At 34.9% G+C, this 26,080-nt stretch overlaps 1 pseudogene; it reads right to left on the bottom strand.

Moving 5' to 3' along the window:
- Window positions 1-22,801: 22,801 nt before the first annotated feature.
- Window positions 22,802-24,693, bottom strand: LOC133051004 (endogenous retrovirus group PABLB member 1 Env polyprotein-like; annotated as a pseudogene).
- Between the last annotated feature and the right edge of the window lie 1,387 nt (window positions 24,694-26,080).

Raw genomic sequence — 26,080 nt, forward strand, 5'->3', positions numbered from 1 at the left:
TGCAAAAGCTTTTTAGTTTGATGTAGTCGCATTTTGTTCGTGAGTGGGTATCCTTGTCTTTTCCTTATCTTAGAGAAAATACTTTTAGCTTTTCAACTTTGAAGATGAAATGTTGGTTTGATGTTGTTGAAGGTTGCTCATGAATGGCCTTTCTTATGCTGAGGTGTGTTTCTTCTACACCCACTTTGTTGAAAATTGTGTCATGGATAAATATAGAATTTTGTTGAGGTTTTTTTTTGTAATAATTGAGATTATCATATGATTTTTATTCTTCAGTTCGTTGATATATTGTATCGCATTGATTTATTTGTGGATATGAACCCTCTTTGCACTCTGGGGATAAATCTCACTTGATCATGGTGTACAGTCCCTTTAGTGCATTGTTGAATTGAACTGGTTAATAATTTGTTTCCGATTTCTTCATCAAATTTCATTGGTAATATTGGCCTGTAATTTTCTTTTTGTTGTGTGGTATCTTTGTCTAGTTTTGGTACCAGGGTGATGTTGTTCTACTAGAATGAGTTAAAGAGTGTTCCTTCCACTGCAATTTTGTGGTACAGTTTGAGAAGTATAGGTGTTAATTCTTATTTAAATGTTTAGAAAAGTTCACTTGAAAACTGTCTGATCTTTGGTACATTATCATTTTTTTTTTTTTAACCCAAGTAATTTCTTCAGGTATATCTTCCAGTTAATGAATTCTCCCTTCACCTGTGTCTAACCATTGCAATGAGTTTTTAATTTCTATCCCCATACTTTTGTATTTAAAAATTCTATTTTATTTCTCATAAAAATGCTACCTGTTTTTATTTTAGGGATGTGTTTTCATTTCCTCATGCATTACGTATTTTTAAATCTCTTTAATTATTTTAAAAAGACTTTATTAGTTCCAATATCTTTGCAGATTTTAAGGATACAAGAGTGAACTAAAGAGAGTTCTGTCCATAGGGAGCTATCATTCTAGTGTAAAATTTATTTTATTTTTATTATATATTGTTTTTTCTTATCCAAACTTAGGAGTAGTAGTAATATAAGTCGGTTACTTTCTGTATATATTGAGTCATTATTATCTTTAATTTTATTTTCTATATTTTGAATAGTAATTTAAAAACTTAATTGTATGTCATCTTAAACACTATCTCTGCTGTTTTACCTCACTTCATGCTTTGGGATAACTGACACTGCCTCAATTATTGAAAGATTCCTTTCCAGTTGTAGAGACATTTTGGTCTTGATACAATATTTTTAAGGTTTATATACTTACTCAATTTTCCTGATAGTAATTTATATTTTGTATTTCTATTCCACTTATTTATGTTAGGTGTAAGTTAGGATATATATATATTTTAAAATATTTGTTGTTTCCTCAGAATGCATAAATGCAGCTTTGAATTTTTAAAATAAGTGTTAATTTCTTCCAAAATGTCAGGGTGATTGTATGGGAATGATCTTACTCTTCAAGCTGTGTGTTATGAGAACTTAATGTCTCTATATTGCTTTTGAAAATGGGAGAGTATTACAGACTGAATTGTGTACTCCCCATCCATTCATATATTGAAGTCGTAACTGGCAATATGGCTATATTTAAAGATAGTCTTTAAAGGGGCAATTATGGTTAAATGAGGTCATAAGGGCAGGACCCTAATCTGATAGAGCTGATTTCTTTGTAAGAAGAGGAATAGACACCAGAGATTTCTTTCTCTCTCCACTTGTGTACAAATAAGAGATCATGTAAGCACACATCAAGATGTCAGCTACTTACAAGCCAAGAGAAGAGGCAATGGCATCTTGTCAGCACTTTGATATTAGATTTCTCAGCCTCAAGAATAGTAAGAAATACATTTCCATTGTTTAAGCCACCCAGCCTGCGATTTTTTGTTATGATTGCTCAAGCAGACTATCATATAAAGAGGAAAGAGGGAGTATTTTAGTTGTTATTGAGTGAAGTAGTGTAATTTCCATATAAAATAATTTCAGTGCAGAGGAGAGGGAAAACACACTGAAATGATTCTTCCTATTTAATATCTGCATCTAGGAAATAACTAAATAATGCCCTCCAAAATATCTCTGAAACAAAGAAGGCACACAAATATCATATGAGGAAGTCTGTAGCTGATAACCACAAAAATTACAAACAGGATTACAAAATCTTTGAAATTATTTCAGAGGGTGTGACTAGGAAAATCAGCTAATCATTAGTAATGAATTTCAAGGTATAATGCTATTTTAAGTGGAGAATCAAGACTGTTAGATAAGGGGAGACTTAAAATACAATAAAAATTAAAAGGCTATCCACAATGAGTCAGATATAACTTAGTGACCAAACAACAACAACTACATCCGAATTCTAAGAATCTGTTACCTTACATAGCAAAAGAGACTTTGCAGATGTGTTTAAGGTTACAATCCTTGTTATAAGGAGGTTATCCTGGTTTATCTAGCTGGACCCAATCTAATCAAATGAGTCCTTAAAAAGGAGAATCATTCTCAACTGTAGTCAAAGAAAGAGATGTGATGACAGAAGTTCTCTGAAAGTGAAGGAAGGGGGCCACAACCATGGAATGGGGATGATCTCTAGAAGCTGGGAAGGTAAAGGAAACATACTTCCTTTGCAACTGAAGAAAAGAAGAAGCGTGCTGAACTTTGATTTTAGTGTGACCCATGTTGGAATGCTATATTACAAAACAGTAAGGTACTAATTTTTGTCATTTGAGCCAACAGGTTTGTAGTAATTTGTTATGGCATCAATAGAAAATTAATACAAATTTTGTTCTACAAGTTTAGATCAGAATATATGAAATAAAAACACAAAAATGTAGCATAAATATGCCAACATTTGGCAAAACACACAAAGTAAATATTAGTCCAACTACATTTAATAATATAAGGATGCTGAACACTGAAATACCTACTAGTGTTTAATTCATGAGCTTCCCTGGTGGCTCAGTGGTAAAGAATCTACCTGCCAAAGCAGGAGACACGGGAGACATGGACTTGATCCCTGAGTCAGGAAGATCTCCTGGTGGAGGAAATGGCGATCCATTCCAGTATTCTGGCCTGGAAAATGCCATGGACAGAAGAGTGTGGCAGGCTCCAGTCCACGGAGTCACAAAGACCTGGACATGACTGAGCAACTGAGCATAGCACAGGGTAATTCATGGTATGCACAGAGTATAAGTGTATATTACATAGAGTTATTTAGTGATTTTCATATTTAAGTAGCTTTTATACCATCAACAACAGGAGATAAAGGTTTTAGGTGTGCAGGTAACTCATAAAGTAATACAGAGATATAGATGGTGTATAAATATACAAAAAAAAGGAATACATCCCAACTTTTCATTGAAATAAATTGGACTTAAAACTTAACATTCAAGAAACGAAGGTCATTGCATCTGGTCTCATCACTTCATGGCAAATAGATGGGGAAACAATGGAAACAGTGACAGACTTGATTTTCTTGAGTTCCAAAATCACTGCAGATGGTGACTTGCAGCCATGAAATTAAAAGACACTCGCTCCTTGGAAGAAAAGCAATAAAAAAAAAACTAGACAGCACATTAAAAAGCAGAGACATCACTTTGCCTAGAAGGTCCGTATGGTCAAAGCTATAGTTTTCTAGTAGTCATGTACAGATGTGAAAGCAGGACAATAAAAAAGGTTGAGTGCCAAAGAACTGATGCCTTCAAACTGTGGTGCTGGTGAAGACTCTTGAGAGTCCCTTGGACAGCAAGGAGATCAAATCAGTCAATCCTAAATGAAATCAACCCTGACTATTCATTGGAAGGACTGAAGCTAATTTGGAAGCTCCAATACTTTGACCACCTGATGCAAAGAGCTAACTCATTAGAAATGACTCTGATGCTGGGAAAGATTGAAGGCAGGAAGAGAAGAGGATGACAGAGAAGGAGATGGTTGGATGGCATCACTGACTCAATAGACATGAGTTTGAGCAAACTCTGGGAGATGGTGAAGGGCAGGGAAGCCTGGTGTGCTGCAGTTCATGGGGTCACAAAGAGTTGGACATGACTGAGTGAACAACAACAATGTTCTATCACTTCAAATTAAGTTTAGGAAAAAAAAATCTTGTACCTAGTGAACTTTGTGTAAGTTAGAATGGAAACTCATGCACCCCAGATGGAGTGTAAAATAATGCAGCAATACCAGGCCAGAGGAAAAATTCAAAGTGTAAACTGGAGTTTTTAAAATATCCCTATCTCACTGACCGATTTCAATTAAGAAAAAAATATTGCAACACATGTTAGAGTATCTCTCATTTTAGAAATGATCAAGACATGTGACAACATGAATATGCATGGGTATGGTATGGATATACTCAGCAAAACATAATTTATAATAACTAAAATTATATTTATATGGTCAAATAATGCCATATTAGTTAAATACATTGTGAAAAGTCTACAAAGGGTTACCATACAGCTATAAAATTATTAAATTATAAGAAGTTTTACAGCCTTGGAAAATTTCAGCTATTTTTATTTAAAAAACATTGAATTTGTCTGACAATTATTAAGAATCAGGAAGATGTGTATGTATTGGGTGTATAAACAAACTCCTGCATAGAAAGTCCCTTTTCCATTCCCACTATAAGATTTTCTACCTGATCCTCTTACCCTTACTATGTGTTCAACTCTTTCCTTCCTTTTCTTCTCTGACAAGAAATTCCCTTTCCCATTTTTTGCTTCATCTATTCCCTTACTTTCTTCTCAGCATCTCCCTTTCTTTCTTTCTTCCTTCCTCTCTCTCTCTGTCTCTTTCAAACTATTGGGTATAAATTTTGAACAAACTTTGACTTCATCAAATTTTTTTAATGTGGATTATTTCAACCCTCCTTTATTTTCTGCCTTCTCCTTCAAGAATGTTGCCTTTTACCCATATATGATCTTCCAGGAAAAAGACAAAGAGACAAATTATTTTATATAGGTCATACACTTTTCTAAGTATAAAAAGCAGATGCAGTGTCAAACTTTTTGCAAAACATTTAATAGCATATTTTTCTTATTGCTTCTACATAGAAAACTATACAAAAGCAAAAGTCATAAATGCAAAGAGACAATTATAAAGATGTTCATCATAATGTTGTTTACAATACATTTTAAATATATGATATAATCTGAATGTCTTTTACTTAATTAGTAGATGTGTTTTATACTTTGCCTTATTCACACTAAATAGTATTATAATATATAATAACAATATATCTGTGGCTAAATCAGTGCAGATTAGTATTTGTAACATGGTATTAATAAATACATACATATATAGATCTTCCTTGACTTATTATAGGGTTTCATCCCAATAAACCCATTGTAACTTGAAAATGTAGTAAATCAAGAATGCATTTAATATACCTAACCTACCGAGTATCATAGCTGAGTGCTATATAGCTTACTCTAACATGTTCAGAACATGTAAATGAGGTTACCCTTGGGCAGAACTATCTAACCTGAAGTCTATTTTATAATGAAGTGTTGATTATTTCATGTATTTTATGAATATTGTACTGAAAGTAAAAAATGAGTAGTTGGATAGGTAAAGAATGGTTGTAAGAGAATGGGCAGTTTGTTCTAATGATCGTGAGGATCTGCCAAGCATCACCAGAGTATTATTCCGCCTGTCACTAGTCTAGGAAAGATCAAAATTCACAATTCAAAGTATGGTTTCCACTGAATGTATATTACTTTCACACCATCGTAATGTGGGAACTGTCTATAAATACTGAGGCAGAGAAGCTAGAAGAAATTGTTTCACAGATTTCAAATTTCATCTATAGTTCAACTGAAGTTTTAAGGTCTGAGCATACGGTATCTGCCACAGATAGTGTACAACTTATGGACTAAAACAAGCAAGCAAAGAACAGCATCAGCCTTCCAGAGTTACTGTCTGGTTAAGAAAAACATGAGCAGTAAATAATGGGGGATATGAATTAGCTTTAGTGCTGAAACTAACTTGGTTAGTTACCTGCACGTGAGATCTCAAGAGTATCAGATGAAAGCAGGGGGAGTCATGCTCTTGTAGTATGATGGCCCATCCTCCTTTTATATGTGCAAGCCAACATCCAAGTTATCTTATTACAGTCAGGCTTCTTGTAGCTGTTTAATGTTATTATGCATAACAAAATATATTCGCCTATTTTTATATTTTTTTCCTTAAAGCAGAAAGACTTTTATTAATTGTTTGCTTTCATTGTAAAGAAGAAGGAACACATGTTAAAGTAATTGATTTGATTTATCTTTCATTGTACACTGCTGTTGAACATCTAATTGTTTTTAGTTGACTAAGTAAAATGCCTCTATAACAAAAAAACAAGCAAAAGAAGCCAAAGTAAAACAAGAAAACACTGGCATGGGTTAATTCAAACACAAAAATCAATTGATCTGGGATGGGACTAGAGAGTTTCTAATATTTATTATACAACCCAGATAATTGTTATCATCAATAAAGTTTGAAAATTAGTTTAATAAGATTAACTTACATCTAATACATGATTGAAACTAACTACTCTGGGACAAATAGTTTTTAAATTTGAAGGCAAAGAGAGGTAGGAAATTTTAGGTCACAGTAGTGTGACTGACTGACTGAGTGTCACCCTGCTTATTTAACTTAAATGCAGAGTACATCATGAGAAACCCTTCGACTGGAAGAAGCACAAGCTGGAATTAAGATTGCCGGGAGAAATATCAATAACCTCACATATGCCGATGACACCACCCTTATGGCAGAAAGTGAAGGTGAACTAAAAAGCCTCTTGATGAAAGTGAAAGAGCAGAGTGAAAAAGTTGACTTAAAGCTCAACATTCAGAAAACTAAGATCATGGCATCTGGTCCCATCAATTCATGGGAAATAGATGGGGAAACAGTGGAAACAGTGTCAGATTTTATTTTTCTGGGTTCCAAAATCACTGCAGATGGTGATTGCAGCCATGAAATTAAAAGATGCTTACTCCTTGGAAGGAAAGTTATGACAAACCTAGACAGCATATTAAAAAGCAGAGACATTACTTTGTCAACAAAGGTCCATCTAGTCAAGGCTATGGTTTTTCCAGTGGTCATGTATGGATGTGAGAGTTGGACTGTGAAGAAAGCTGAGCGCTGAAAAATTGATGCTTTTGAACTGTGGTGTTGGAGAAGGCTCTTGAGAGTCTCTTGGACTGCAAGGAGATCCAACCAGTCCATCCTAAAGGCGGTCAGTCCTGGGTGTTCACTGGGACTCATGTTGAAGCTGAAACTCCAATATTTTGGCCACCTCATGCGAAGAGTTGATTCATTGGAAAAGACCCTGATGCTGGAAGGAATTGGAGGCAGGAGGAGAAGGGGATGACAGAGGATGAGATGGCTGGATGGCATCACCGACTCGATGGACATGAGTTTGAGTAAACTCCGAGAGTTGATGATGGACAGGGAGGCCTGGTGTGCTGCGGTTCATGGGGTCACAAAGAGTCGGACACGACTGAGCGACTGAACTGAACTGAACTGAAATGAGGATAAAACTGAGAAATTGCAAAATGAGCACATTAGGTACTTGAGAACATAAAAGAAAATGATAATTTGAAGAGAAAAGTGATGTAGAATAGGTATGTGTATTGTGTATGCTAAGTTGCCTCAGTCCTGTCTGACTCTTTTCCACCTTATGATCTGTAGCCTATCAAGCTCCTCTGTCCATGGGATTCTCCAGGCAAAATATTGGAATGGGTTGCCATGACCTACTCTAGGGGATCTTCCAGACCCGGGGATCAAACCTGAGTCTCCTGCATTGGCAAGAAAGTTCTTCATCACTAGCACCACCTGGGCAGGCCCAGGTTATGTATGTAACCAAAAATGTTTTACATATTTTAATCTCTTACTTAGAATGGCATCTAGGCATCCTTTTATTCCTCTTTCAGTATATAATGTCCAGATTTCAAACCAGTGCTGCAGGATTTATAAATTAGCCCCATTTTATTTGAAATAATTTACTGCAGGACATCCTGGTTTTATCTACCATTACAAAATTATCTATAAAAAACTGGAAAAAAAAAAAAAAAACTGATACTGTTAGTCACTCAGTCGGGTACATCTCTTTGCCACTCCATGGGTTGTAGCTGCTAGACTCCTCTGTCCATTGGATTTCCCAGGCAGTAATACAGGAGTGGGTTGCCATTTCTTTCTCCAGGGGGTCTTTCCAACCCAGGGATCGAACATGGATCTCCTACATTGCAAGCAGATTCTTTACCGTCTGAGCCACCAGGGACGCCCTCTATATAAAGTACACTCTAAAGTTCAAAGAATTCCTTTAACACTTGAACCACAGCCAAGTTTAAAAGTCGATTCCATCTACATTTTTTACCATACAGTTTATCTTAATTCTTCTTCTTTCTCTCTAAAAATTTGAGAATATGTACACATTACCAGGTCTTTAAGCATTCAACATACATATATATGCTTAATCACAAATGTCATAAAATGACATGATGTGTGACAGTATTTCCCTGTCATTTCTTTGATAAGCAGTGAAGTTATTTTGGGTTTAATATCTCTTTAAATTTTATATTTCCCCAAGGGATGTAATAGCCCATTGTATGGCATTATAAGGCAAAATGACTAAATTAGAAAGATGTAACAGGATGTTGTAAAATCTAGTAGAAATTTTTCAAATTTGGGCTTCCCACGTAAAAGCATGGCAAACTAAAAGAACTGAGTATCTTACGACCAATTGATAACCTGTTAAATGAACTTAATCCTTTGCTGAAAGAATTATAGGGTGGTGTTCAATTTAGATTGTTGAAAGAATTATAAAGTGGTGTTCAATTTAGATTTCTAAATCATGCTTCTATATTGAGCAAGGATAAACCATGTACTGAACTATTGTTTTGTCAATGAGTATGCCAGTTTATCTTGAAATATTTCAAAGTCCATATATTTTCAATGAATGTTTTTATTTCAACCTAAGGAAACAGTATAGGTAAAGGTGATTTTATAAATTTTCTTGGCAATAATATATTTAACAATAATAAGATATCATAAATATATGAGAGCTCACTTTTTTCACTAGTGTATAAACCACACTTGTATTTGATTTGTGTGTGTGTGTTTGCGTGCTTAGTCTCTCAGGCATGTCCGACTCTTTGTGACCCCACGGACTGTAGCCCACCAAGCTCCTGTTTCCATGAGATTCTCCAGGCAAGCATGCGGGAGTGGGTTGCCATTTCCTACTTCAGTGGATCTTCCCAACTCTGGGATTGAGCCTGCATCTCCTATGTCTCCTATTTTGCAGGTGGATTCTTTACCACTGTGCCACCTGGGAAGATGCATTTAATTTAATACATATAAAATAATCCTGTACACATATTTATTTGTCCTACCAAATAGTAAGCAATTAGTTATAACACACTGGTGATTACATTATTTGTAACATTGTATCTAACTTCAATACTTAGTAACCTCCTACAACTTTGTGTTTTACTACAAATATAGTAATAGGACTAGTAATAACTCTTTGTACTTATTTAATAGTAGGTGCTACTTAAATAATTTTAAAAGAAGATTAATGGTTGCTTTGACCAAAAGATTTTTATGATTTACACTTAGAAAATTTCCTTCTCAAGTTTCTATCTATAGGAAATAGTTGAGTTTTTTCACTAATTACCAGCAGAATGCTCCTTTTCTTTCATATTACTGTGTATCTGCAAAAGATATACATTTTCTTTGGGATTCATCCATGACAATACCCTTCATTGTCTTCCATCTTCTCTGTATATGTATAGATATATGTGTGATCAGGGTAGCTATATCAGTATAGAAGTGTTTATCTAACTCTGAGCATACCCATTGAAAACTGTCAAGTTTTCACCATTGAGTATGATGATAGCCATGGACTTATATATGTCTTTTATTATATCAAAGTACGTTACCTCAATATACACTTTGTGGAGAGTTTTTATCATAAATGGATGTTTAATTTTGTCAAAAGATTTTTCTGCATCTGTTGAGATGAATCATATGACTTTGGATTCTTCACTTTGTTAACAAGGAGTATCACATTAATTTATTTGAGAATATTGAAACATTCTGGCATCTCTAGGATAAATACTACCATTTAATTATGGTATATAATCTTTTTAATATATCATTGAATTCAGTTTGCTGATGTTTTGCTGAGGATATTTGCATTTGTATTCATCTGTATTGGGGCCAGTGTTTTTCTCTTTTTGTGTGATATCTTTGTCTGATTTTGGTACTAGGGTGATTTTGGCCTTGTGGAATAAGTTTAGAAGTTTTACTTTCTCTGCAGATTTTGGGAATACTTTAAGAAGTATAGGTGTTAACTATTCTCTGAATGTTACCTATTCTCGGAATTTACCTGTGAAGTCATCTAGTCTTGGTCTTTCATTTGTTGAGAGTTTTTTTATTATTACTATTATTACTTTCATTACTGGCAATTGACCTGTTCATATTTTCTATCTCTTCCTGATTCAGTCTTGGGAGAGTATATATTTCTAGCAATCTATCCATTTCTCCTGAGTTGTCCATTTTATTGGTGTGTAGGTGTTCATAGTAATCTCTCATGATACTTTGTATTTCTGTGGTGTCAGTTGTAACTTCTTTTTCATTTGTAATTTTAGCTAGTTGAGCCCTCTCCCTTTTTTCTTGATGAGTCTGGCTAATGTTTTATAAATTTTATCTTTTCAAAGTATTAGTTCTTAATTTCATCAATCTTTTCTATTATGTTTAGTCTATTTCATTTTCTTCTCTAATATTTATAATTTCTTTTCTTCTATTAACTTTGAGTGAAAAGAATGTTTCCTATTTCTTTAGTAGTACAAGGCTGAGAATAAGTTAACTGTTGTTTGAATACTGTTATTTATGAATTAACTTTGTCTGCATGAGCTGAAAGATTCTGAGAAAGATTTACACAAATATATAATTTATCTACCAATGGTATAGATACTCTAGAAGATATAGTGTGAGAGAAAGACTAAAAGGGAAAGAATGAAGGGAAAGTAAACTGAAGTAGGAAGAATAAATTGATGTTACTTTGTATGTTACAAAGGTGAGTACTGCTTCATGACAAGCCTCAAAGAAAAAGAGCTCAATATATATGTCCACTCAGCACACAGAATTCCTCTGGAGGAAAATTCTTATGTTGATGCCCTAACACCCAACGTGACTATATTTGGTGATAGGGCCTTTAAGGAAATAATTAAGATTAAATAAGATCATAAGGATGTGACCCTTAGGAATAGGAATAGTGTCCTCATAAGAAAAGGAAGAGACTTCAGTGATATGTGTGCACAGTAAAAAGGCCATGTGAAGACACAAGGAAAAACTGCTACCTAAAAACAAAGGAGAGAATTCTTATTGATCTTGGACTTGCAGCCTCTGGGACTGTGGGAAAATAAACTGCTGTTCAAGCCACCCAGTCTCTGGTACTCTTATAGCAACTCTAGCAGGGTAATATAGTAAAGAAGGGGGATTTATCTTCTAGGTTCCCACTTCTCTCTTTAATCTGTGGGTTAAAGTTTATCCCATTAGGTATTGACTTCCTCATACTTCAGGATTACATCATCCCTTGGGGAGCAGATCAGGGACCCATGCTCCTTGGTACAGAGTTTCATTCAAGTCTGGTAATATCATTAGAGCTGGAAATTTTAGATATGTAACTGGTTGGCTGAGATATGTAGGTAGCCAAAGGTGAGTGACTGGCATATGGCTTATGTGTTTTAGGAAGTGAGTCCCTTTCTATAATCTGAGAATATCCTTAAGATATGTGTCCTATGTAATAGAAATATATCATTCTTGACCTCTTATTTGAAAAATTCATATATTTTAATTCTTATTTTTCTTATCCTTATTTTCATTTTACTTAAATGAACATAATTCACACTTAAATAGACAACAAACTCTTGGGATTATGTAGTTTAAAATTCTTATTTTAAAAGTGAGAAAAACTGAGGTCCACAAAGATAGTAATATTTGATTTTAATTTGTTAATGCAAAAGGAGGTTGCTTTATTCAATTTGTTTTGTCTTGGAATTTAAGTCATTATGAAATCCAAGGAACTTCCAAGTATTTCATGCATGTGCTTTATGAGGCTATAGCAATAAGTCATGAGAAGCCATAAGCTTTCAAATAGCACATGAATGTTTCCCAAACATGGTATCTAATATAATAGAACTTGAACAGAATAAGTGTTCAGTATAAAAGGCAAAGCAGTGATGTTGACTTCAAAGTTAGCAGATGAAACAAATCATTTCTCTACACTGAATTGTAAAAGGTCAGTTACCAGGGAGATAAAGCTCAACGAAGGCTTAGATTTAGTGTCTCAATGTAGTTGGCATTGGATAACCTATTTAACAAACTTTGGTTTATTTGTTTGGCTTTGGTGGCCATCTTTTGTCACTTATTTTTGTGAAAGGGCATATTAAAGTCCAATATGTTTTAATTAACAGAAATGTGTGATTATTAGAAAAATAAGTGACTCAGGAAGGATAAAAATATTACAAAGAAAAAAAATCATCACAAATTAAAATTCTAAAAATACCATTTCTTAAGCACCTAAGGTTCACAAAATTAAGAGATTATGATATAATTTTGGAGGCCTAATTGTTAAATGAAATTAATCAACTGTGTATAATGCATATTCAGTGTTTGAGAATATAACAAGAGCTAAATTACAAAAAAAATTCAGACTGTGTTCTTTATTGCCACTGCAACTAGAAGCAAATACTACCTATTTCCTGGTTTGATGCTAAGTGAATGGGTGATAACTGGCAGTTCATTCAGAATAGTTCATATGCAATCAGTAGGCACAATGCCTTATGTGACAGCTCTTCATTTAGTTTAATTTACTGCAACTCACATGTATTAATATCCCAGTCAGCTCCCTGGTGTCCCATTTCTGGCAGCGTGTGTGTCTCATTTTCTCAGTGTGGGATTCCCTTGTGAAATATTTGGGAACTCTATCATGGAAAGCATCAGGAAGGGAGGTAAGCTGTTTGGAGGAGTGGTTTTTAATAGGGTTGACTAGGTAATTTGTTACTCAAGAGATGAGTAAAGACATGTAGTTTGGATAAATTGTTTCAGCATTTATTGTAAAATGTATAATAGCACATTGTGTTGAAAATAAGACCATCAAATGGAATGTAATATGATTTCACAATGGTATATGTTTTAGATATTCAAAATGGATTGTAAGAAATTCCATTTTCACCAGTATGATTAAATAGATACTTCCCACGAAAAGCAACTGTGAATGCTTGATAGGCTATAGTCATCTGTTTAGGTATTTATTTATTCACATTAGGATGGTTCATAGAATCTTATTCTATGTAATAGATTGTATTCCATTAATATCATTATTCATTTTGATGTTCAATTTCTATCAGATTTGTTCAATGGGCAAATTTGGCTCTTGAGTCCTTCCAATTTGTCCCCATTTCAATATTCTGTTATTGAAGATAGTACGAAAACATTTCAGACTTACTAATAATTTTCATATCCCAGTTCTGAAATAAGCTTTTTCTCCAAAGACACCTGGCAGCCTTTAGTGGAAAATGGTATTTAGACACCAAGATCAGGATAACAGGTGTGCTCACTGATACCCATGTCATTGCTTCTAGACCCTCTTAGTAGCCCTATGACATATATAATGACATTTTCACATCCATTCATTTATTTTTTTTTCTTTCCTAAAAACTGTGAGTTCATGTTGATATTTTAAATTTCTAAAAGTGAGAAACTGGGCTCTTATTACTGTCAATACGTTTTCTCAAGCCTAGAACATACAGAAAGTAATTTCAAAATTATTAACTTATATGACTACAAAAAGGAATTTGATCTTCATTTACTGTTCTCTTTGTATAATACATGTCTTAAGCATTCAGTTCAATTAGTTTTTCCAAAAGCAAATGCTCATTAATTCCATGCCTATGAAGATATAGAATATTTTTGGTTATTTTTAAAGGTTTTCTCAGTCTCCTTTCCAGTTGTTATTCTCTCATTCCAAGCTACTTTCATGATTATTATCATGCATATTTCACAATCTGCCTATCCATTCTCTTTTCGGTGAACATTTAAAGTATTTCCAATTTCTGGCTCTTATGAACAAAGTTTCTAAGCTATTCTAGTATAGAATTTTTTGTGAACACACTTTTATTTCTGTTGGATAAATAGCTAGGAGTGAATTTATATAGATTATATCATAAGTGTATGTTCAATTTTATAAGAAACTGCCCAACTTCTCTCTAGCTTATTGTTCTAGTTTATAATCTCATTATCAATTTATGAGAGTTCTAATTTCCCCACATCCTTGCTTGCATTTGATGTTATTTATCTTTTTAAATTTCATTAATTGTAATTTGTAAGATTTGGAGTCTCATGTTTTTATTTCCCTGACATTAATAATACTAATTACTCCTTCATGTGCTTGTTGTCCAGTCATGTGTCTTCTTGTAAGGTTCTATCTAAAAATTTTGTCTTTTGTTTTTAAATCTATCATTGAGATGCAGGTTTTTTTTTTAACTCTTTGTAATCTGCATAAAATCTTTAATCTGACATATGCTTAGCAAATTGTTTTGCATGCTTTTTCATAAAGAAAAGTTAAGATTTTGATAAATTCTAATTTACCTATTTTTTCCTTTTAGAGATAGTGTTTCTGTGTCTAGTCTAATAAATATTTTCCCATCCCTGACAATATTTTTCCTATGTTTTATTCTAGAAATTTTAGTTATTTATTTAAGCTAAATTTGTACTATTTAAAACTTTTTAACATTGTCTTAGGTAAGAGTTGAAGTTTTTTGTTTCATATGTATATCCAGTTGTTCCTGCAGTTTTGAAAATAATTATATACCCCTCTGGATTCCTTAAAACCTCTGTCAAAAATCAATTGACTATATAAATATTGTACTATTTCTGGATTCTTTGTGGATATTTCTTGATTATTGTGGGCTTGTATTAAGATTTACAGTCAGATAGTGTGTCTCTTATTTTCTAGTATTGTTTTGGTCACTTTCATTTCCCACATGAATGCTAGAATCAGCTTATCAATTTTTATTTGAAAAGTTCTTTATTGTAATGACTGATTATTAATGTTAAACATCTTTTTTGTGTTTATTTGGTATCTAAATGTTTTCTTTAATTTAGTGTCTTTTCAAATATTTTTTTCATTTCTAATAGGATTGTTCTTTTTCATTATTGAATTCTGAGTAATTCGTATATTTTAGACAATAGTTCTTTATTGACTATGTGACTAAAATATATTATCTTATGTATACATTTTCTTTATTATATTAATGGATCATTTGCTGAGGATCTTTTTTATTTTTGATAAAATCCAACTTATCATTTTTAATGGATTACTGCTTCTGGTGTCATATATAAGGATTTTTTTCATAACCAAGAATATGAAAGCTTTTTCTAAAGTTTTCTTCTAAAATATTTCTACTTAGACATTTTATATTTGCCTCTATGACACATTTTTAAATTCACTTACTATAAGGTGAGAGATATGAGTCGAGGTCATTTTTTCTTCATAGAGGTATCCAATTTTTCCAGAACTATTTCATTCAAAGCTATCTTCTATTTCCTGAATTACCTTCACACTTTTGTCAAACTGACTACTTGTGTCTGTGTCTTTTTGTGTGTGTTTAGTCTATTAATAGGGTAAATTATATTGAGTGATATTTGAGTGGTGAGTCAGCCTTGTACTCGAGATAAACTACTTGGTTATCATATAATACTGTTGTTGAACTTGATATGCTAGTATTTTGTTGATGAGATTTTCATCTATTTTTGTTTTTAGTACTAGTGGTCTCTGTGTTTCCCTGATAGCTTGCGGCTGCTGCTGCTAAGTCGCTTCAGTTGTGTCCGACTCTGTGCGACCCCATAGACGGCAGCCCACCAGGCTCCTCAGTCCCTGGGATTCTCCAGGCAAGAACACTGGAGTGGGTTGCCATCTCCTTCTCCAATGCGTGAAAGTGAAAAGTGAAAGTGAAGTCGCTCAGTCGTGTCGACTCTTTGCGACCCCATGGACTGCAGCTTACCAGGCTCCTCCGTCCATGGGATTTTCCAGGCAAGAGTACTGGAGTGGGGTGCCATTGCCTTCTCCCCATGATTGCTTAGGTGGTAAAGAATCTGCCTGCAGTGCAGGAGACCCTGGTTCGATTCCTGGGTCGGGAAGATCCCCTGGAGAAGGGAACCGTTACCCATTCCAATATTCTGGCCTGGAGAATTTGATGGGCTGTATAGTCCATTGGGTCACAAAGAGTTGGACACGACTGAGTGACTTTCGCTTTCACGTTTAAGTGCCCTAATCTTTAGGGGCTTCCCTGGTGGCTCAAACATGAAGAATCTGCCTGCAATGTAGGAGACTGGGGGTCAGTCCCTGGGACGAGAAGGTCCTCTGGAAAAGGAGTTGGCAACCCACTCCAGTATTCTTGCCTGGAGAATTCCATGGACAGAGAAGCCTGGCAGGCTATAGCTCATTGAATGGCAGAGTACAACAGGACTGAGCGACTTTCACTTTCACTTTTCAGCCGCCTATAGTTCTCTTTTCTTTCAAAGCCTTTTTCTAGTGTTGATGTCAGAGATCAGAGTAATATAGGACTCATAAAATAACTTTTGAAAAGTCATTTTCTAAACTTTCTAGAAAAGATTGTGTAGAACTGGTATTTTTTTTCCTTAATTGTCTGGTAAAATTTGCCAGTGAGACCATCTGTCTTGAAGTGTTTTGCTGAAAGGTTTTTAAACAGTAGTTTATTTAAAAATACATGGAAGACTACTTAAGTATCTATTTCTTTTTGAGTGAGTTTTGTTTATGTTTCTCAAGAAATTGGTGTCTTTAAGTTGTCAAATTTATGGGTAAAGCATTGTTTGTAAGGCTTATCCTTTCAATGAGTATCTGAGTCTGTAGTGAAGTCTTCCTTTTCCATTTATAAAAATGGTAATATTGCTTTTCCTCTTTTATTCATTGCCAGACTAGAGATATGACAATATTGTGTATACTTGTACATGCGGTAATTTTTATTTTTAGTTTTTTCTAGTAATTTTTTATTCATTACTGGGAATTTTACATGTTGTAGAATCTCTCCACCCTCATTTAAAGTGTATTATTTCTCTTTTTTTTTTTTTTAGACAGAAAGGAATTTCTTTAATAAGAGATTCTATTTATGGATGTTACACTGTTAAGCTGAATTCTCCAAGAAGGCAGTGTATTATTTCTTGACTGTTATGTAGTTAATTTACCTGAACTCAAACTCGATTCTTGCCTGCTTGAAAGAAGGTGAATCCCCTGCCCAGTTTTCAGCTTTACAGTTATGGCATTTCACCTTGAACTCATCCTCATGCATATACAGGTTAGGGGTAAAATAAGGATTTAGGTGGTATTTAAATGCAGCTTTTATGATTTCTCCTTCTGTGACTATCTCCTCCCTGGGATTTCTTCCTTCATTTTCCATCCATTCAGAGAACTCTAAATGTTATCCTCTGCCTCCATAAGACCAACGACTGTGACTTTCTATTTGAATTTTCGATGCTCTGTATGCAGAGATTGTAAAATATCCTCAAGTCATATAAATGTAAGTTCTACACGGTATAGCAGACTTCCCAGGTTGATCAATGGTAATGAATCCGCCTGTAATGCAAGAATCATGGGTTTGATTCCTGGGTTGGGAAGATCCTCTGGGGAAGGAAATGGCAAACCACTCCAGCATTCTTGCCTGGGAAATCCTCTGAACAGAGGAGCCTGGCGGGCTACAGTCCATGGGGTCACAAAAGAGTGGGACACGACTTAGAGGCTGAACAACAGCAGCAGCATAGGATAGAGCCCTTCTTTCAAGGGTCAGCCTCCTCTCCTGGTTCTGCCTACATTTGGTCCCCCTTCTGTATCTTTAGTTACTCTTCACATTTCACATTTTGTGCAGAGCTTTTATTTGTTATCTGTAAAAAGCCAGTTTGACTGTAGTAACTCTTCCCTAACTGAATCAATACATACCCCAGAAATACATGAAAGATATTTTATAGTTTGTGTGGTAAATGATTTGATATACAAGTATATTCACATCACATTTTTAAAAAAATTAAGTCATTATCATCATCTCTATTTTTGTTACTTGTTCTTTTGAATGGAGAGATTCTTACATTTTTTAATTTAAATTTTGGGTATGTTTTTCTGTACTTCTATTTGTATTTTAAATTTTCTTTCTCTTTTTCTCTCACTTTTGTTTTGGTTATACAGTTCATTGCTAGGTCATTCAGTGCATAAATGCACACATTGCTATACTTGTTCTTATGTGATATAACACTTTTTTTCTGCTCAATTATATTCCTCTTGAATTCTGCCTTTGCATCATCTAACGTATTACATGATTTACCATTATTCATTCTTTTTGCTTTAAATTTTTTGAGAATGTATTACTTCTTGAAGACAAATACTTTGTAACATGTTGATAGACAGGTTCCCATTTTCTAAACTTATGGGAATTGCATGATGGTGGTAATCTATTGCTTAACTAATAGCTGAACACTTATGCTAACAGATAAGTGGATTTTGTGTAAAAGCAAGTAATGAAAATTTGTTTGGAGATTTCATTATGTCAAAATTTTAGTTATTTTTAATTTTCAAATGTACTGAAGTTAAGTCAATGTATAACATTTTCTTTATATTTCTACACAATATAGGGATTTCATTACCATCAGTTCAGTTTAGTTCAGTTCAGTCACTCAGTCATATCTGACTCTCTGTTATCCCATTGATTGCAGCATGCTAGGCTTCCCTGTCCATCACCAACTCCTGAAGCTAGGTCAAACTCATGGCCATCGAGTAGGTGATGCCATCCAACCATCTTATCCACTGCTATCCCCTTCTCCTCCTGCTTTCAATCTTTCCCATACTCCACAATATATTAAAATCCTTTGTATCATTTCTTGCTGCTTGTCTAGCTTTTCATTAGTCACTTTGCTTAATAAAAATGTTTACCTTTTAGCAGTACATAATTCAGTTACTAGCAGTAATTTTCATGGCAAATAGTGGAAAATAGAGATTTTCTTCACTCTTGAATATTTAGCATATTTTAGTCCTAAATATGTTATCTAAAAACTAAATTACATAAAATTTTAATTCTAAATAGAAGTTTCTGAGTTATTTTCCTTAAATATATTGTAGCTTAATAATCTTTGACACATTGTCTCTGAATTAATTTTTAAAATACCCAGTTACAAATCAGTTTTGAAATCATAACTGCTACTCAATTGATTGAATGTTAAAGTAGGCAACACCAAATTTACAGTCTTGATATATAATCACTTTTTTGTTTAGTAGGTGATTAAATAGTCCATGATCAATATTTTAGTTAGGATATCACTTCTTTCAGAGTAGTTTTATATATTTATATAAATCAAAGACAAAATTTCTGAAGCAAATGAAGTTGGTTTTAAGATATCTGTATTCATTTTGAAACTGTAATTAGGTAAGGATATTTTAATCTTTAAAATCTCTAAAAATCTTTAAAATATACTCAAGCAATAACAGATAATATAGTTAATTTTTAATTAATTAAAATCTTTATTGGGTTTTGTCCACGGACCTCTGGTATTTAACATTATCATAGTTATTAGATAGTTATGGCCACCCACAGGGAATGCACAACTATGCTTGAGTCTAATGGTTAATCAAACAAAATTCAAACTCTCTGTTCTCATAACAGAATTAAAATAAAAAGCAAAAAGCATGGCCATAAACTGTAAGAAAAGAAAAGGCTAGAAACTGTCTGATAGATGCACATTCTAAGTAATTTTTCATAGAGATGTACTTTGCTTAGTATTGAAACATAATAGACTGATTATTAAATTTAGAAAATCTGAATTCTAGATCTGTGTCCACCACCTACCAGGAATATGGCTTCAGAACAGTCACTTATATATTTGAACTCAATCTGTAATACAAGAATAATGATACTCTTTCTCCTTCATGGAATAATTGTGAAAATCAAATAAAATAGCTTTAAACTTAAAAACACTTTTTAAAACTGTCAAACAATATGTGAAAATTATTTTTTCTTGAAGATATAGCCATTTCTCACATATTTCTTATATTGTGCTCTTTTATTTTTTGTTATTTAATATTTTCTATTTTCCATTGTCTTAATTTCATAAGAATATGAAGGAATATTCAACAGCTTGCCAGATTGCAGAGCTTCATTATAATACAACAAGTGTGATATAAAATGCAATAATCAAAGAGAGAGCAAGCAAAAACAACTATCCTTCTAGACCATAAACTTCTCATCTTCATCAGTCAATCAACATATCTTATCTATTATGCTCTCATGAAAAAACTTACTCACTTCTATGGTAGATTTAAAAATATGGCCATGCTCTTTTACCAGGTCTCTTGGAAAGATGTGATCTATTTTTTAGTCTCTTCAATCTGATCTAGTCTTTGACTAATATAATGTGGAAACCACACTGTGTTAATTATCCAGCCTAGCTCTCCAGCTGTCTTGCAGCTTCTGCTTTCGTCCTTTGAAATGCAGCATTATGGCCATATTAAAAAATAGATAAATAAATAAAAAGTCATTCTAACCATGAAGAGAATGGGAGACCAGATAGAGGAACACTGAGCCAGAACCAAATTCAAGATTAGTTAGTGGAGTTATCTTGAACATTCCATCCCAGTAGTCTGTACAGTGACAGAAAATTCAGCAGAGGAACTATGAAGCAGATTTGTGAGGAATAGCAATTTGTTAATGTTTTAAGCCACTAAATATGAGGTGTTCTATTACAGACTAGATAACTGATAAAATTTTAACACCTTCAGTTCAGTTCAGTTCAGTCGCTCAGTCGTGTCCGACTCTCTGCGACCCCATGAATCGCAGCACGCCAGGCCTCCCTGTCCATCACCAACTCCCGGAGTTTACTCAAACTCATGCCCATCGAGTCGGTGATGCCATCCAGCCATCTGATCCTCTGTCGTCCCCTCCTCCTCCTGCCCCCAATCCCTCCCAGCATCAGGCTCTTTTCCAACGAGTCAACTCTTCCCACGAGGTGGCCAAAGTACTGGAGTTTCAGCTTCAGCATCAGTCCTTCCAATGAACACCCAGGACTGATCTCCTTTAGGATCTATTGGTTGGATCTCCTTGCAGTCCAAGGGACTCTCAGGAGTCTTCTCCAACACCATAGTTCAAAAGCATCAATTTTTCGGCACTCAGCTTTTCTCACAGTCCAAGTAATATCTTATTATTTTCCCCTATCTATTTGTAGTTTTGACCACACTGTGACTAAAGCGAAAACTTTTTGTATACGAAATTAAAACTTGAACAGTGCTCAGTTTATTGTTGGTTCTCACTTAAATGATGTAAGTTAGTAATGATTGAATAATAATCAGCAGTAGTTGTCCAGTTCTGCATATAAAGTTTTAGTTTTAGCTCTGCTGATAAAATAACTTCTTTCCTCCTTCAAGAGAAGTGAAGGTCATTGTAGGTCGATTGGTTTTTGCTGTAAGTGAAAGATTTTTGTTTTGTGTTCATTCATATATGGTGCTGTACTGTCTTGGTTGTATCTTAGCTTTACTAGATTTAGTACAGTCAACGCATATCTCAGACATATTTAACTTTTGTGTTGGTTTTATATTATCACAGTTGTTTGAGGTGAAAGAAGCCTAAAGTGAATAAGAATCAATACTTTTAATCAGGGGAATTTTTGAAAATCTAAATTTACAGATTTATTGATATAATTACTATGTTTAGATTAAATATGATATGATAATAATCACTATTGTTTTATAATTAATAGAAAAGATACCAGGAAAATGCTTGTGTGATTTTTGGAATAGAAACAGCTTAGAATGGTGTTAATAAGTATGATTCTTAAGGAATAACCCTTTGATCAGTTTTGAAACTAATCCTCAATAAGAGGCAAACAAATTTGGAATATTATCTTCTGAATCAAATGGGTCCATTTTTTTTTTTTCCGCTAAATATTCATTTCTCAAGGAATAAGCTGATTACCTGTGGATCTTATTATGAGGCTCCAAATTTGTCCATTTGCCAAGACTTAAATTCATAACCTTTCTAATGATTTTTGAGCTTGAGTGAAGATTCTTAAGATAAGTTATTATGCTACTTCTACAATTATGTGCAAATTTAGAGGGAAAAAAAGTACATATTGGAGCAAGAATGCTATGTTTTGCTTTCCTCAGAACTTTTCCCCTTTCATTTTTTTTTTTTTTTTTTTTTTTGATAGTGGAGTGCAATTTATTACACTGCACCAAGGCAGAGTCTCCTCTTAGCCAAGGACCCCGACCAGCATTTGTGAAAATCTTTTATACCCCATGTGTACGTGTCCAAACCCACCACCCCAAATTCCTTGAAACTTACATAAACAAAGGAAGGGTAAATACAACTACAATAACCCCATCATTCACGTGTTATGTGTTCAAACAGTTAATAATCAATAAGCCCGCACTTACATTCCAAACAGTTAATAATCAATAAGCCTGTGGTCACGTTCCAACCAGTTAATAATCGATAAGCCTGTGATTACATCCTGATAGATACGGAAAAAATTTATGACCTGTCCAGAGGCAGGGGTGATTATGGTATGTTTTCTCTTAGGTGATGAGTAATCTGGATACGATCTTCAAGGTTCTCCTGTCTGGAGGGGGTCTTCTCCTTCCATTGTCGTTCCCACAGGCATTAAGCAGAGAGTTCATGGTCCACTGGAGAGGTGGCCAACCATGATCAGCAAGGACAGGCCTGAGATGGAGTCCAGGCCCTATGAATTCCTTCTTCATTCCCCCCTCTTGATGCTCTTAACTCATATTATGAGCATCATTCATAGGGATATATTGCACCCTGGCTCTCCAACTGCCAATTAGGGAGAATGACATCAACCTTCGGGTTACGAAGTTCATAATACATTGTAAAATTCAGGGTCCACAAAGCAGAACTATCAAGGCAACTATGACAGTGGTAAATATAGTTTTCTACCAATCGCCCTTCACCCAAGATAGGACCAAAGTCCAGAAAGGAATGTTTTCATTTGACATTGCTTTTACCTGGTTTTTCATGTCATCTAAAGGAGTTGATACATTGTCAGATAAGTCAGGAATGTATACACAACATTCAACCTTAATTATAGCACAGGTCCCTCCGTGAGCAGCTGTATGTCCAAAGCCATTTTATTATGAATTACTGCTTTTCTCATTTAGATTTGCTCTTCATTTAAGGCTTGGATGGCTTCTGTTTTATCTATGAGGGCCTGTTTGTGAAATTAGTCAAGGCCTCTACTTTAATCATAATATTTGTTGTCCCTATAGAGGGTACGAAAAAGGCAGCAATATACTCATACCATTGAAACACAGATCTTGTCCACCTAGCATGTAAATAAGGTAGATTTACTGGGGCTTGCTGTAGGTTAGGCTTTTGTTACACTGGCGTTTATATCAAATGTAGCCCCATGACCCGAGTCTATTGACTGTAGGTCTTACACCAAGAGAGCAAGGAGAGGTTATGATTGACAAAAGAGAGGAAAGTTTCTTTTTATCATCCCAGAAAAGAGCAGAGTGGTTTAAAATCTCCTTGGCAGAGCGGTGTCACCCACCAAGGAAGTCCATCCATCACAGACAGAGGCATAGCCCCACATACCCAGCAGTTGTAGGTGTTCTGGAAGTCCGCGTAGGAATGTGCCCATGAGACGAAAACATTGTCGGAAGTTAAATTCAAAATCACGTTGATGAGGCCAAGCAGCAGGAGTTGATTGTGTGACTTCATCCTGAGGAGGGGCTCATCCGGGATCTTCTTTTCCTTCTTCTTAAGGATAGTCTTAGTCTCTCGAGGGTCAGTGGGGTCCCTCTGTGCAGTCCACTCAGCGTTTTCTGGGTCTGCATGGTATGCTCTCTTCACCCTCCTATGATGGATCCAAGGGACAATACCTGCAACTTTAACTGAGGCAAATTTGTTGACACCTGTTTTATTATGGGAGGAGGCCTCCCATACACAATTTCATATGGAGAATAGCCTTGGGACTGTGGGGTCATCCTGAGTCTGAGCAGAGCCATTGGAAGAAAGTCCACTCAGGAGCAGCCAGTCTCTCTGATCCACTTGGAGAGTCTCTTTAAGTGTCTGGTTGGTTCATTCCACCATCTCACAACTCTGGGCCTCCTCTTTGTAGATCTGTGCCTTCTTCTACACCCTGTAACCTGCTTCCATCAACAGCTGGAGCAGTGCATTTGTCCCTTTCCAGCATTTTTCCTTGGTCTCATGCAGCCAGCAGCAGGTCATCCCCGTATTGTAGGAGCCGACATCCACACTCTTCCGGATGGAATGAGTCCAGGTCAGAAGCCAAGGCTTCCCCAAAGATGGCTGGGGAGTTCTTAAACCTTTGTGGGGGAGTCCAGATGAGCTGTTGTTTGGTGCTCCCGACTGGATCTTCCCATTCAAAGGCAAAGATGGGCTGTGACACTGGGGTGAGGCGTATGCAGAAGAAGGCATCCTAGAGATCTAGGTGCGGGGAGCGGCCTGAACCAAAAGGCTGACTCTGGGAGCTGCCTTGATCCTCAAGGGTCTGTTCGCAGACATAGCTCCTCCCCTTTCATTTTAATGTCAATTAGAGTTTACCAGTAAGGATACTGAGATCAGATAATGTCAATAGTTGAAGTCATATTTATGAGATGCGGTATGAGAAGAATCTTAGTTACCTCATTTTTGGACTTAATATATTCTTCCAAAAGGCTTTTTTCCCCCACTTTGCGATTTGCCATTTTTATATAACAAGTATATCTCTCTACTGCTTCTTTTAAATGGTCAAATTAAGATAGATTGGCTTAGTTGGTAATTTATTAATTTTTGATGCAATGTGACCAAACTTAAGGAAGTTTTAAGTGCCTCAATTTGAGTGCTGTATAATCCATGCTCCAATTTTTCAACAATAAACTGAAGGAATAAAGTTTTCAATTTCGGCAAATAAAAACTATATTATACAAATATAAATTTAAATAGATAAAATAGTATTAAAGTTCCATGCAGATGAGATATATTCCACTTGAAAGAGACCATTTGACTATAAGGATTAGTTGCAATTCCAATGCTGTTTTTACTGTCTCCATAATTTTGCCTTTTTGGAATGTCATATAGTTGGAATCTTATGCTGTTTAGTATTTTCAGATTGGCTTCTTTCACTTTGTAATATGGTCTTAAAGTTCCTCTATGTCTTTTCATGACTTGATAGCTCTTTCATTTTCAGTACTGAGTATATTCCATTGGGGTTTCCTAGGTGGCTCAGTGGTAAAGAATCCACCTGCCAATGCAAGAGATGTGGGTTCAATCCAGCAAGATATGCTGGAGTAGGCAGTGGCAACCCACTCCAGTATTCTTGCCTGAAAAATCCCATGGACAGAGAAACCTGGTGGGCTACAGTCCATGCAGTTGCAAAAGAGTCAAGACAGAACTTACCAGCTAAACAATAACAACTCTTGACTTTTTGATTGGTTTGCCCACACTGTACATCAAGCATATGAACTTGGGCTCAACAGCAGTATTGCTTTTGCTCCTTTTTCAAAGATCAGCTGAATACATTTATCTGAGTCTATTTCTGGGCTCTCTATTCTATTTCACTCATCTGTGTCTATTCTTTGGCTAACCACCACACTGTTTTGCCTATTGTAAAGTCACAGTAAGTTTTGAAGTTGGGTAGCATCAGTCTTCCAATGTTGTTCTCCTTTAATATTTTATTGGCTTTCTGGGTGTTTCATCTCTCCATACAAGCATCGTTTAACCTTTTTTTTTAATGGAATATGGTTGATTTACAATGTTGTATTAGTTTGTGTTGTGCAGCAAAGTGAATCAGTTATACAGATATATATTCACTCTTTCTTAGATTCTTTTCCCATATAGTCCATTACAGAGTATTGAGTAGAGTTCCCTGTGCTATATAGTAGGTACTTATTAGTTATCTATTTTATATATAATATGATAGATTCTCTTTTGGTGCCCATTCCAAAAGAAAATGGCTTTAATGTGTCAAAGTTTTTCTTTAAATAGAGTACAAATTCTGAATATGTGTAGTACTCTTTTTAAACCATCCATTTTTG

This window comes from Dama dama, chromosome 33 (genome assembly GCF_033118175.1).
Source record: "Dama dama isolate Ldn47 chromosome 33, ASM3311817v1, whole genome shotgun sequence".
NCBI classification, from domain to species: Eukaryota; Metazoa; Chordata; class Mammalia; order Artiodactyla; family Cervidae; genus Dama; species Dama dama.